Here is a 14,591-nt window from a genome sequence, read left to right on the forward strand (position 1 = left end):
ATAACTGGACAATTCCTCCTAGATGAGAGAACAAGTGAGTGTCTTAGATGTGTAAGAGATAATGTAATGTACCTTAAGCACAAATGAAAGTAATTTTTTCACATTTGAGGTTTGCTTGTGTTTCTAGCAATGCAAAATGTAAAATGCAGCTCGCATAAGCGACCAAGTAAACCTCATGGTGCAACTGTTTATCCTTAGATATGTCACTTGTATCATTAAGTTCAAATGATAAATGATAGTACTAGTAGGAATGGGCTAAGAAGAACGTTTGTCACTTCACTGATGAGAAGCAGAATTTGCAATTATGTCCATTTTACAAATATCAGACTCAATTAAATAAATTTTGCAAGGCCCAATTGATACAAAAATATTTTGGGCCATATGGATAAAAGTTTAAATGTCAGTTACCAGTAATATCAGGTTAAATAGTTAAAAAAATTAGGATAGCATTGTTATTTAATCTTCATATATTCAAAGGTTCTTATGTATACATCAAACAGAAAATATTAAAATAATTACATATTGTGCTATGTACTAGTGTCTATTTGCAATTGATATCGAATCAGCACAGCCTCAAAAATTCTTTCTTTTCTGAATTACTTAGTTACTATAAGAAGAATACATTGTTAGATGAGAACTTCGGTCATACTGCTCAAAAAAGGAACAGAAAACTCATGACGACAATGACACTTTTTACAAGATGTTCTCTTAACGTTCGACGGCTCTACAACTATATGAACCCATTGACCCGATTGACAGTGTCCCATACATCACGACAGAGTCTAAAAATTAATCCTGCAAGAAAGAATACGACAAACATCACAAATTCATGAAGTAGGAATACATATGGAGTCACCATATACATGTGCAGAAGGGAACATATATTGCATCTACAACTCATTGGACAACAGCACATCCCAAGTGTTGCTTATTAAGGCTCTGCATTATTTGAATGGCATTACATCTGTAGTCTAGACGAAAATAGTGCATGTTCTGTCATGTTTCATAAGTATATCAATTTCCATTCCATATCTGGAATGAACTTAGCTTAAAGCTTTGAAGAGATGAATTCAAGGGCACTATTTGTGACCATTATCACAACACAGATGTAGCTATTTTTTATTGTTATGGAGAATAAGTATTAGATACTACTACTTTTAAGATTTTTAGTACTCTTGCTTGTGTTGTCAATAATCAACACTGTGCTGGCACTGAAAGTTGGTTTCCTAGAGCGCCAAAGAGAAAGTGTTATGAGAAAACATCGAATCTGAATACGTTTAGAGACGAAATAATTCCGTTGATACTTTTTGGAGCAAAATGTTTAATTTTCGTCCATTTTGGGAACTAACTATTAATCGAACATTCTCCTTAAAATGGTTTAGCAATTTGTTCTAATGGCAAATTGGAAGGTCAATACAGTGCTTTTGAGATCTACAGGGTGCATTTGAAATGAATGTAGAAAATGAGAGAGCTAGAAGAGTGGGTCATAACGAGGATATTTCACATAGCAAGCCATGGAGGCCGCCGTAATGCGCGCTATCACTTCACAGACAACAGATTTCAAGTGGCCCCAGAAGAAAAAATCAATGGGCGTCAAGTCAGGGGAACGTGCAGGCCACGCCACCGGCGTGCAGCGCCCTATACGGTTCTCATCGAAGGTTTGATCCAAATGCATTTGCACTGCATGTGTGAAGTGCGCGGGTGCACCGTCGTGTTGGTACCACATTCGATGTCACACGTTTTTGCGTTCAGTCTTCGGGGGAACATGTATGGACTTACCAGCAGGGCCCAATGTTTACAGCGAAGTGATCCTGGTGACCACAAACAAAGGCGACATGCGGATTTTGCCATGCCCACATGTGTAGATTGTGGGTGTTGAACATATCCTCTAGTGTAGAGGGTACCTCATCTGTAAAAGGTACACAGTTCACAATGTCCAGTTGTATGCCACCACTGGCATACTTCAATTAGGCGTGGAAAATCGTCTGTGTTAATGGCATGAAACTTCTGAAGATGGTATCGGTGCAAATGATCTACATGCCACACACACAACATTGTGGAATGGCTTATGTCAGGTCTTCGCACCTGTAATATAAAATCAATACCTCAGGTTTCAAAGAAATCCTTAAATGCCATTACGAGAACGTGCCAGTGGAAAATGTACCTCAAGCGAACAATTTTCTCGTAGGGACCTGTGGGTGGCAGTAAATGTGCATGGAGCAGGCACTCGGCGATTCGGACACCACCGAACGTATCATACAAATGTTGGGCAACATGAGCATTTCCATCTGTCTTCCCATAGGCATACTCACATGTCCGCCGTTTCCTACCAAGAAAGCGCTCCATCTCCTGTCGACAGAGCACAGTAACAAACATAACAGTGTCCTCATTTGAAGACAAACAGACCCTGGCCAAAACAGCCTCCACAGTGTGCACCTATCAAACAGGCATTTTCATAGCCAAAACCAATGTGTTCACGTCGTAGAAACATGTGGAAAATCCGTAGTGCTGTCCCGCTGGAATATGCGCAACTATGTCGACTATTATGTTTGAAAATAAAGGTCATAAAGCTCTCTTTTAATTGATGTCACATGTAGTACGTCTATGCCGATTCTGGTGAAATGAGTCAAACGTCCAGGATGACAACCACCTATATAATTTCTCTTTTTCCCCCAATAAAATAATCTCATTTCCCCCATTTTGAAAACTTAAATTTTAGCTTAATAAAATGGCAAAAGTAACTACGAACAAAGCTGAGCTATTTAAAACTTAACAAATTATAGCAAAGGAAATATTAATTTAATTTTTTTTAAAATACAAAACTTTTTAAAATTTATTCAGAACCAGTAACATGAATTGATGGATATTTATTTACTTTTTACCTCAATAAAAAGTATGTAAATATACAAGTTCATTTAATTAATTAAAAGACTTTAAAATAACAACCTTGAAGAGTAAGTTCATATTTTTCATCTAAAAGTTTATCTCCAAATTTAGTAGGTATAAGTCAGATTTTGAAATTACATAAGTTATTCGTTTCTTTTAACACTTATTAACAACCATTAGTATAATTTTTAAATTCACTTAATAGATTTTCAGTGCTATCAATCAAGGGCATTTTTATTTATAAAAAAATTTTAAAGGAATATAATGAATTGTAATGTTTTCCAAAAGGTTCGAAAAGTATGCAGAACATTTTAATTTTATGACGAACTAAAATTTCCAGTTTCTATCTTCCCTAGTTCTCTGAAATTAGATGAAAGGAAAGAAGGAAGTTAAAAGTTCTTTGAATTTTACTTAATTTTTCAGACATTTAATTAATTAAAAAGCTTTGGTAAGCATACAATGTTGGGAATTATATGTTATATCCTATCTACCACTTATGCAATACTATCATTTAAAATATTCTGTTTAAGGAATGCACATAACTTCCTTGTTGTTTTTAGTAGTTAAAAAATTCATCCTTCTAGGCTTATTATTTAATTAAATAGAATCATTGTAAATGAAATTGGAATACTATCATTTAAAATATTCTGTTTAAGGAATGCACATAACTTCCTTGTTGTTTTTTAGTAGTTAAAAAATTCATCCTTCTAATCTTATTAATTGAATAAATAGGATCATTGTGAATGAAATTGGAAGGACTAACATTTACATCATTATTTAGTTGAGTTATTTTTTTAAAATCTGTAAACGAAAGTTAAGGTTATAAGAAGATATTTGGTGGATCAATATTCCAAAAGTCTTGTAGAAAAACTAAATTTATTCCATTTTTAACAGATATGTTGCAATTTAACTTGATCAAATAAAGAAGAATCAGATAAGTGATAATTCTTTCGACTACTTTGAAGAACAACAAAAATAACGAAAAGCATAATAATTTCTGTAGAATTATAATAATAAGTAAAGTCTAGTTCAAAATTTCTTCTTCCCTGTCAACTGTAAAAATCAATTGTTTGAAGTTTGGAAAAAGAAATTGGAATTTTGGAATTTTTAGGTATTTCTTGCTTTGATTTGTATGAATATTCTGCTTCGTATTAAACAACAAGAACACACTTTTCCATACTTTAAATAACAATTTTGCTTTCCTTTGGAAGAGTGGAATTACCATTATCAGAATTCCAATGAAGAATAGACTCTTCTTAATCTTTTCTCACTGTCCACTTTAGCTGACTGTTTCTAGGTAGTTCAGTCCAGTACTGCACTGCTGCTGCTATTATTGCAGGTTCGAATCCTGCATCAGGTATGGATGTGTGTGATGTCCTTAGGTTAGTTAGCTATAAGTCTAGGGGACTGATGACCTCAGATGTTCCATTGTGCCAAAAAAACCTTTTATCGACCTCCAAGTAACAATAACAGTTAAATCATCTTGGAACACAGTTTATTTATAATGCTTAAGACATCCACCAAATAATTCTGAGCGATAAAGAACTTGATTTTGTTTAGTTTCAATTTTTCAATATTGAGAATTTGATTTTATTTATTTACTACATTCGAAAGGGAAGAAAGTTAAATTAATAAGAGTTGAAGAAGAAATAAAAATATGCACAGTTCTAGATAAAGTGATAATCCCTTTCTAATAGTAATATCAGCAAACAATTTTCAAACATAACTGATAATCAATTTTATATTTGATTCAGAGAAATTAGTACTATCTGTATAAATGAAATCGTCCTATAAAGTTGTGAAAAATTGTGATGAATCCTACCATCATGAATAATTATATTAGTTTCACTTTCCTAGTTAGTAAGAGTAAATTAACTTGTTTTCATTAAGGGAAAATGAGTAAAAATATAATAAAAAAATTAAATCATGATCATGTAATCTTACAATGATACAAGAAGGCCATAAATTTTTATCATTTAATTGAGGAACCACATATGATTATAATGTATTTATTTTTAATTTCTCATCTTAATTAAATTACGTAAGTGATTTACTTTCTGTTTCACATTATATTGACAATGAATTCTAATGGATGGTAAACATCACAAGAAACACATTTGCTTAATGCTTCTTCCTTCTTCCCTTCTTTGATTTTAATATTAAACAAAATAATCCCTATTAATTAATTAAGTTTCTAGATCAATATTTTGGACCTTATATTTTAAGGTGTCTGAAACATCTTTAGATATTTGTTTACAGTCTTCAAAATACACATGCTGGAATAGCATCTCTAGATCTATTTCAAGTGTATCTTTCCCTTCTTTGATTTTAATATTAAAGAAAATAATCTGTATTAATTAATTAAGTTTCTAGATCAATATTTTGGACCTTATATTTTAAGGTGTCTGAAACATCTTTATATATTTGTTTACAGTCTTCAAACTACACATGCTGGAATAGCACCTCTAGATCTATTTCAAGTGTATCTTTTCTTTAAACCATAGATTTTAATACTCGTCCACAATTATTAAAACATTATACTACATTTAAATAGAAAAAACTTTATAATATTTATTATTTTTATTTCAATAAATTTTGTTCCCTATAACAGGAAATCAAAAATAAAATTCATAAAGAAATTACAATAATAACACTTAATTTGCCTTCAAAATCAGGTTGTAAAAATTGTGAAAGAAAGAGACAAAGAGAACTTCTTTGTAATTCGTCTATTAAAACATTTGTGAAAATTCTGAGAAGGAAATTAAAAATCTTCCTAAATATGTTGAAACCTGTGACCATTCAAAAGATGAAAAATTAGCTTCAAAAAAGCAAAATATAAAAGTAGAGATTATGGAAAATTTGAATGTTTTTGTGGAAAATGAGTTTGTAAATTTTATTTAAGAACACTGCAAACATTATCATATCATGAAAAGATATTGAAAACTAATTACGTTTTCATTTTTCATTTTTTACTTTAGTATTCTGTGCAACTGTTGAATTCTTGTAAGAAAACATTTTTATTTTCTGTAAGACTGTTTTATTCTTTTAAGAAATCAATCTTTTCATCTTTTTTTAATTTAATTTATAATGTATATATTGTAATGTATTGTTTCCATCTTTTAATATGACATGTTCATCATCATCAGAACTTAAAACAATTTTAGTACAATCGCCTCTACATAAATTATGTTTAAATGATCTAATCAAATTCATATTTTATACTGCTTTATTTTGTAACTGAAACAAATTTTATAATCATCAAAAGTGATTTCATTTTCCTCATCTGATTTTTCAGCTCCTTTGGATTCTTTGTCTTTTACTTTATAAGCATAAATTTTGTGCTTGAAATTAACTTGTTCTATTATATTTTTACATGATTATTACATTTCGTTTCTCCAAAAACTCTCTTTAATACTTGTGGAAGTCCATAAATCTTTCTTTTGGGTATTCACCTATACCAAATTGGTTTATTATTGATTTCTTTTTGTAATAGAAATGTTCCATTCTTATCTCATATGTGAAAGATCAGTATCTACATAACATAAATCAAAATATTCTCCAGACTTAGTTTCATAAAATTATAATGACAATATTACATTTTTATTTTCAAAATATCGAGAATACTCATTCCAATGTAAATATTCAAAAAATATTTTAATTTATTCATATACTGCTAATAAATAATCTGAAAATACTGTAGTGCACTCATAATTTGTTTTCTGAAATATAATATCCATATTTTCCTGGATCGGTAATGATTTTAATATTTTGTCTAATTCCAACATTTTCAATTGCTATTCAAAATACTGAATTATTCATTAACTTCTAGACATATTTTTCAGTTTCGTTACTTGTATTTTCAACATTTCTGTTTCAAATTCAATATATTTCTTCAACCATCTTTTTGTTAGAATGTGCAGATTTTATGAATTTTCTTTAATTTTAATCCAAGAAATTAATTTTTACAATAATGTAAGACCGATTTTTGTATATTTATATTTGTTAATGATTTATTTACTCCTTCTGGTGTTAAAGATAAATCTTTATACAAATTGTGTAATTTTATTTGCATATTATAAATCAGTTTCGAAAATACAACGATTTTTATTATTATATGCCACTTACAGTATTTTTTCAGCATCAAAATATTTGCATCCATCCACTAGAAATTTCTAAATGGTAAATGAAGTGTGATAAGATATCCATATAAGCTATTTGCATCTAAATATTCAAGATAATTTTATAATTTTTTTGGATCAAAATTTTTCTTATATTTGTTATTTGTTTTTGCATATCTTCGAATACTTTGTGTAATTCCAGATGACATACCTTCCTCAAGAAACAAAACCAAAACATACTATTGCAATAAGTGAAATTAAAGTTTTGTCATTTTTAACATAGAATCCTAAGCTAATCCTGGAACTGTAAAGTACCAAGAGGGATCAAGTTTATAAGATTTATTAAATGTGTTCTTATATGTTCGAAAATATCTCCTTAAATTAAAATGTTAGATTTATTATATAATCTTGTATATTGGACTAAATTTGTAATATTAATTATTTCAAAACTGTTTTCGCTCATTCATAATCTTCATGAGAAATATTATCTTTATTAAGTCTCGATTAAGAACACTCTTTTTTGGGTAATTTTTTTCATTTAATTTTCTTCAGAATCAATATATTCATAAGGATAAACATATTTTTTTCATTTATTAAATCTGTGTACCTTTTGCTGTTCCTCTAAACGTTTTAGAAAATTAGAAGATAATTTATCATTTTTTGAAGCCATACATTTAAGAGTGAGTAAAAATCTGGATGTTAATCAATCTTTAACATCTTTACTCAAGGAAACATATTTTTGTTCATTACTTAGAACTGCATCAGTATGTATATTATCAATTTCAAACTAATTTAATAAACAAATGATAATCGTAATTTGTGAAATGATGGATATAAACTGCAATAAATTTAGGGTATTTATAATTAAGCTTGGAATCTTCCTGTGCATCTTGTTAATATTTTCTTGTTACTTTCTTTTCTTCAAATTCAAACTCATATTCACAAGTATGGACAATTTCTGAATTTTTAAAATTGATTACATTTTCTTTAGTCAATTTCACTAGAAAACATATCGAATATACATTCCAGTAATTTCTCTTGGTTCTTCTTTCACATTTCAGCGAATTTTGGGCTGCATTTTCACATGGTAAATAATGGGATCATGTAATCTCCATTATAATATTTGTAATCATTTCTGACATTTGTTACTATAAGATTTTTTAGGATTCAGTTGACATGGTTAAGTATTCCAGAATGAGATTTTCACTCTGCAGCAGAGTGTGCGCTGATATGAAACTTCCTGGCAGATTAAAACTGTGTGCCCGACCGAGACTCGAACTCGGGACCTTTGCCTTTCGCGGGCAAGCGCTCTACCAACTGAGCTACCGAAGCACGACTTACGACCAGTACTCACAGCTTTACTTCTGCCAGTATCCGTCTCCTACCTTCCAAACTTTACAGAAGCTCTTCTGCGAAACATGCAGAACTAGCACTCCTGAAAGAAAGGATACTGTGGAGACATGGCTTAGCCACAGCCTGGGGGATGTTTCCAGAATGAGATTTTCACTCTGCAGCGGAGTGTGCGCTGATATGAAACTTCCTGGCAGATTAAAACTGTGTGCCCGACCGAGACTCGAACTCGGGACCTTTGCCTTTCTTTCAGGAGTGCTAGTTCTGCATGTTTCGCAGAAGAGCTTCTGTAAAGTTTGGAAGGTAGGAGACGGATACTGGCAGAAGTAAAGCTGTGAGTACCGGTCGTGAGTCGTGCTTCGGTAGCTCAGTTGGTAGAGTGCTTGCCCGCGAAAGGCAAAGGTCCCGAGTTCGAGTCTCGGTCGGGCACACAGTTTTAATCTGCCAGGAAGTTTCATATCAGCGCACACTCCGCTGCAGAGTGAAAATCTCATTCTGGAAACATCCCCCAGGCTGTGGCTAAGCCATGTCTCCACAGTATCCTTTCTTTCAGGAGTGCTAGTTCTGCATGTTTCGCAGAAGAGCTTCTGTAAAGTTTGGAAGGTAGGAGACGGATACTGGCAGAAGTAAAGCTGTGAGTACCGGTCGTGAGTCGTGCTTCGGTAGCTCAGTTGGTAGAGCGCTTGCCCGCGAAAGGCAAAGGTCCCGAGTTCGAGTCTCGGTCGGGCACACAGTTTTAATCTGCCAGGAAGTTTCATATCAGCGCACACTCCGCTGCAGAGTGAAAATCTCATTCTGGAAACATCCCCCAGGCTGTGGCTAAGCCATGTCTCCACAGTATCCTTTCTTTCAGGAGTGCTAGTTCTGCATGTTTCGCAGAAGAGCTTCTGTAAAGTTTGGAAGGTAGGAGACGGATACTGGCAGAAGTAAAGCTGTGAGTACCGGTCGTGAGTCGTGCTTCGGTAGCTCAGTTGGTAGAGCGCTTGCCCGCGAAAGGCAAAGGTCCCGAGTTCGAGTCTCGGTCGGGCACACAGTTTTAATCTGCCAGGAAGTTTCATATCAGCGCACACTCCGCTGCAGAGTGAAAATCTCATTCTGGAAACATCCCCCAGGCTGTGGCTAAGCCATGTCTCCACAGTATCCTTTCTTTCAGGAGTTCTAGTTCTGCATGTTTCGCAGAAGAGCTTCTGTAAAGTTTGGAAGGTAGGAGACGGATACTGGCAGAAGTAAAGCTGTGAGTACCGGTCGTAAGTCGTGCTTCGGTAGCTCAGTTGGTAGAGCGCTTGCCCGCGAAAGGCAAAGGTCCCGAGTTCGAGTCTCGGTCGGGCACACAGTTTTAATCTGCCAGAAAGTTTCATGGTTAAGTATTGTTTAATAAATATTCGAAATATGCATATTACAAAAGGTACCCTTATTGAATGATTATAATTTTTAAAATTTAATTTCCTTACCTTTACATGGCATATCTAAGTTTACATCTGTATGTTCATTACCATCATTTTTGTGAATATCCAAGTTTCCTTGTGAATAAAAGTGTCTTTAACTTCGATTGCAAAGATAAATTTAATGTTCATTTTTAGTTTTTCATTTACTTATTAATCTACACAGATATTTTATCCAACAATAATGTGAATTATTTTCATTTCGAATTAAAAGAAGATTAGCTTGTTTTTCTTGTTTATTTTTTGTATGGTAAAGAGTATATTTAATTTTATCTTCTACACTGCCCTGATTTGTATAAATGTTAGTTGAAATATTTCTTTTATTTTCGAATTTGGCGGTTTAATTTACTCTTTTTCAGAATTTTGTCTAATTATTATCCAACATTTCTATATTTTGCTTACACATTCTGCATTACATTCTACAGGATGAAATGCTGATTTAATTGAATACGAGGTGCATTCAAGTTCTAAGGCCTCCGATTTTCTTCTCTGAACTGGAAAGAGATAGAAACATACAAACTGTTTTAAAATGAGGCCTCGTTCATTGTCAATACGTCTCAGAGATGGCAGCACCGTACGGCAGATGGAATTTTACCACCAGTGGCGAGAATGAGAACTGTTTTAAATACTTAACATGCCGACGTTTCCCTTACTTGAACAGCCTGCAATCAATCGTTTTCTGAATTTGCGTGGTGTGAAAGCAACTGAAATTCATCGACAACTGAAGGTGACATGTGGTGATGGAGTTATGGATGTGTCGAAAGTGCGTTCGTGGGTGCGACAGTTTAATGAAGGCAGAACATCGTGTGACAACAAACTGAAACAACCTCGAGAAAGTGGATAGAATTGTTTTGGGGGATCGCCGAATGACTGTTGAACAGATCGCCTACAGAGTTGGCATTTCTGTGGGTTCTGTGCACAAAATCACGCATTACGACCTGAAAATGCGAAAAGTGTCATCCAGGTGGGTGCCACGAATGCTGTCATTTTCATTGTTATTAATATTGTCAACAGGATCTACAATAATATTAATTAATTATGTTTTCGAATTTTATAAGTATTCTTCACTTTTTCTGTTTTGCTATTTACTGAAGTTCTTTTAAAGTTTTAGGCTTTAGTTCTGCCTTCTTTATTTCTTTATTCATTTCTTCCTTATTAAAATAATACATTCAAACAGATCTTCTTTATTACATCTGAGCAATCATTCATTTCTGCATAATTTTCTGAATCTTTTAAACTCAATCCCTATATACTTTTACAATAATTTCCTAAGCTCTTAAAGATCCAAGCTATCTTCATCATTTCTTTTTCTATTGCATTTATAGAGAAGGAAATTTGATTTCTTACTTTTATTAAAATGTTTACTGTTATAACATACCTTTGAGACTGTAGGTTTGGAGCTTCTTATTTACAAAGAAAAAAATGTATTAGATTTGAAATTTTTCATTGAGAAAATGGGAATGTGGTTTTTCAGTATGAACAAATCAGATTTTTACAAATTTTGTATTTTCTTATGTTTAAATTAAGATTTGCTTTGCTACAATTTTCTAAGTTTTTGGAATAGAGCAGCTTTCTTCATCATTTCTTTTTCTAATTATTTATGTAGAACTTAATTTTTCCGATATGGGGCAAATGAGATTTTTTGATTGGGGGGAACTGGGAAATTATATCTTTGGTCAGCATCCTGGAAATTTGACTTCGAAATTCTCATTTCACTAGAATTGGCATATCCATACAACTATCACAAATACATTAAAATTGTGGCCCCACAGGCTTGCCACCACAATGGCTTGGATGACATGGTGGCAGAATTTTTAGCTCACTGGATTCACTCACAGGAGGACGATGCGTCCAGCTATCTAGACCTAAGTTTTCTGTTATTTCCCTATTTGGGAGGATGATGCATTGATCCATCTAGACTTATGTTTTCTATGATTACCCTAAGTTGCTCCAGGCAAATTCTGGGATGTTGTTTTAAAAAGTGCATGGCCTATTTCCTTCCTTATCCTTAGCACAATCCTACCTTGTACCCCATCTCTTGTGACCTGGATGTCGACGGCATGTAAACCCAATCTTCCTTCCTTCCTTCAGATGGCATGTTATGTGCCTATCCTTTTGGCACCATGCGACGCTACTCAGCAACGCCTAGTGCTGTATGTTAAGGGATGGGGAGATAGGGGGTTGCTGTTTGGAATATGCTTGTTATGACCCACTCTACCAGCCCTCTCATTTTCCACATTCATTTCAGATACACCATGTACATAATCCGGAGGTAACGACTTAGACTGTAGAATATAAACTGAAGTCAAAACTCCTCGAAATGTTTATAGATCCAGTGGTTGACTGGCAACACCATCCCACCCTGCCAAATTTATCTAGCACTTGTCTCCTACATGAAAGGCTATATAGTCAATTAAATTAGCCACACGATATTTATTCTACATTCCACTGTATTTCAACATATAAAGGCTCTTTCTGGGATGATAAAGGGAATTAGACATCATGGTACTTAACAATGGAAAGTAACTTACCCACTTTCGATGTATTTTGTATGAGCTCAGCAAATTACTGTAGTGCCACAGTTTCAGTCTTAACTGAAAAAGTCAAGTATGAGCGTTAAGCGTAAGTAATGTGCCTATTTCGGTTTAATGTTGGCAATACAGTTTGCTCATTCTTGCTCCAAGTGACGTAACATCTACCTCTACAACTATACTCTGCAAACCACTGTGAGGTGTATGGCAGAGGGTACGTCTCATCCTACCAATTACTAGGGTTTCTTCCTGTTCTATTCATGTATGGAGCACACGAAGAATGATTGTTCGAATGTGTCTGTGTGTGCAGTAATTATTCTAATCTTATCCTCTCAAATACCATGTGAGCGATATGTAGGGACTGTATGTACCTAGAGTAATCATTTAAGGCCCGTTCTTGAAACTTCTTCAACGACTGTATTCAATATCCTGCAGGTTCAGATCCTTCAGTGTCTCTGTGACATTCTCCCACGAATTGAATAAACCTATGGCCATTCGTACTGCCCTCCCTGTATACATTCGATATCCCCTCATAGTTCTATCTGGTATGGGTTCCACATACTTGAGCAAAATTCTAGAACTGGTCCAGGCAAATGCTGGGATGGTTTTTTAAAAAGCGCATGGCGTATTTCCTTCCTTATCCTTGGCGCAATCCTACCTTGTAACCCATCTCTTGTGACCTCTCCTGATACATAAGCTGTCTCCTTTTTAGACACATTGCACATCCGCCAGTTTTCTACTAATATACCGAAGTCTACTACCTGCTTTATCACAGATGAAATTATGTGATCATTCCATTTCATATCCCTACAAAGTGTTACACATAGGTCAATTCTAACAGTGAAGCACTGTTATTATAGTCACAGGTTACTAAGTTTTCTCGTTTTGTGGTGTGGAAAATTTTACATTACTGATCATTTACAGCTAGTTGCTAATCTTTGCGTTATAGATAGCTACATCACCTGCAAAGAGAGCCTGATTTTACTGTTAATATTGTCTGCAAGTTTATTAATTTACAACATGAAGAGCAAGGGTCCCAACATACTTCCTTGGGGCACACCCGAAGTTACTTATACGTCTGACGAAGTCTCCCCATTCAAGATACTGTGTACCTCCTACCAAAAATTTCATAATCCAGTCACAAATTTCACTTCATACCCCACATGATCGTACTTTTGACAATAAGCGAAGGTGCAGCTTTTTTCCAAGTCATCGGTCTCCCGACTGTTTTGATGCAAGCTGCCATTAATTCCTCTCCTGTGCCAACCTCTTCATCTCAGAGTAGTACTTGCAGCCTACGTCCTCGATTATTCTATAGATGTTTTCCAATCCCTGTCTTCCTCTACAAGTTTTGCCCTCTACAGCTCCTTCTAGTACCATGGAAGTCATTCTATGATGTCTTAACAGATGTTCTATCATCCAATCCCTTTTCCTTGTCAGTGATTTCAAATTATTCCTTTTCCATTCTCTTTATGCTTAGAACCTCCTCATTTCTTACCTTATTAACTCACCTAAATTTCATATTTCGTGCGTATCACCACACCTCAAACGCTTCGATTCTCTTCAGTTACAGTTTTCCCACAGTCCATGTTTCACTGCTGTACTCCAAACATACATTCTCAGATACGTCTTCCTCGAAATTAAGGCCTGTGCTGGTAACTAGTAGACTTATCTTGGGCAGGAATGCACTTCTTGCCAGTGCTATTCCGCTTTTGATGTCCTACTTGCTCTGTCCATCATTGGATATTTTTCTCACTAGGTAGCAGAATTCCTTAATTTCATCAATGTCATGACCATCAATCCAGATGTTAAGTTTCTCGCTGATCTTGTTTCTGCTACTTGTCATTACTATCGTCTTTCTTCGAATTTCTCTCAATCCATTTTCTGTACTCATTATACTGTTCATTCCAGTCAGCATATCGTGTAATTCTTCTTCAGCTTCACTCAGGATAGCAACCTAATCAGTGAATCGTATCATTTATATCCTTTCACCTCGAATTTTAATTACACTTCTGAACCTTCCTTTTATTTCCATCATTGCTTCTTCGATATACCGACTGAGCAGTAGGGACGAAAGACTACACCCTGTCTTGCACTTTTTTAATCTGAACACTTCGTTCTTGGTCGTCCACTCTTGTTATTCCCCCTTGGCTGTTGTACATATTGTATATGACACATCTCTCCCTATAGCTTACCCCTGTTTTCCTCATAATGTCGAACATCTTGCCCCATTTTACATTGTCGAGCGCTTTCTCCAGGTCGAC

At 34.3% G+C, this 14,591-nt stretch overlaps 1 protein-coding gene and 4 non-coding genes across 5 annotated transcripts in view; 3 read left to right on the forward strand and 2 right to left on the reverse strand.

Moving 5' to 3' along the window:
• LOC126339814 (cyclin-dependent kinase-like 4) overlaps positions 1 to 14,591 on the reverse strand; it is a 240,143-nt gene that overhangs the window by 119,566 nt on the left and 105,986 nt on the right. The gene's annotated exons all lie outside the window — the stretch shown is intronic.
• On the reverse strand, positions 8,263 to 8,337 carry Trnas-cga (transfer RNA serine (anticodon CGA)). Its single transcript has one exon. It is a non-coding gene; the product is annotated as a tRNA-Ser (tRNA).
• Positions 9,010 to 9,084, forward strand: Trnas-cga (transfer RNA serine (anticodon CGA)). The gene has a single exon. It is a non-coding gene; the product is annotated as a tRNA-Ser (tRNA).
• Trnas-cga (transfer RNA serine (anticodon CGA)) lies at positions 9,310 to 9,384 on the forward strand. Its single transcript has one exon. It is a non-coding gene; the product is annotated as a tRNA-Ser (tRNA).
• Positions 9,610 to 9,684, forward strand: Trnas-cga (transfer RNA serine (anticodon CGA)). Its single transcript has one exon. It is a non-coding gene; the product is annotated as a tRNA-Ser (tRNA).

Source organism: Schistocerca gregaria, chromosome 1, assembly GCF_023897955.1.
Source record: "Schistocerca gregaria isolate iqSchGreg1 chromosome 1, iqSchGreg1.2, whole genome shotgun sequence".
Classification (NCBI taxonomy): Eukaryota; Metazoa; Arthropoda; class Insecta; order Orthoptera; family Acrididae; genus Schistocerca; species Schistocerca gregaria.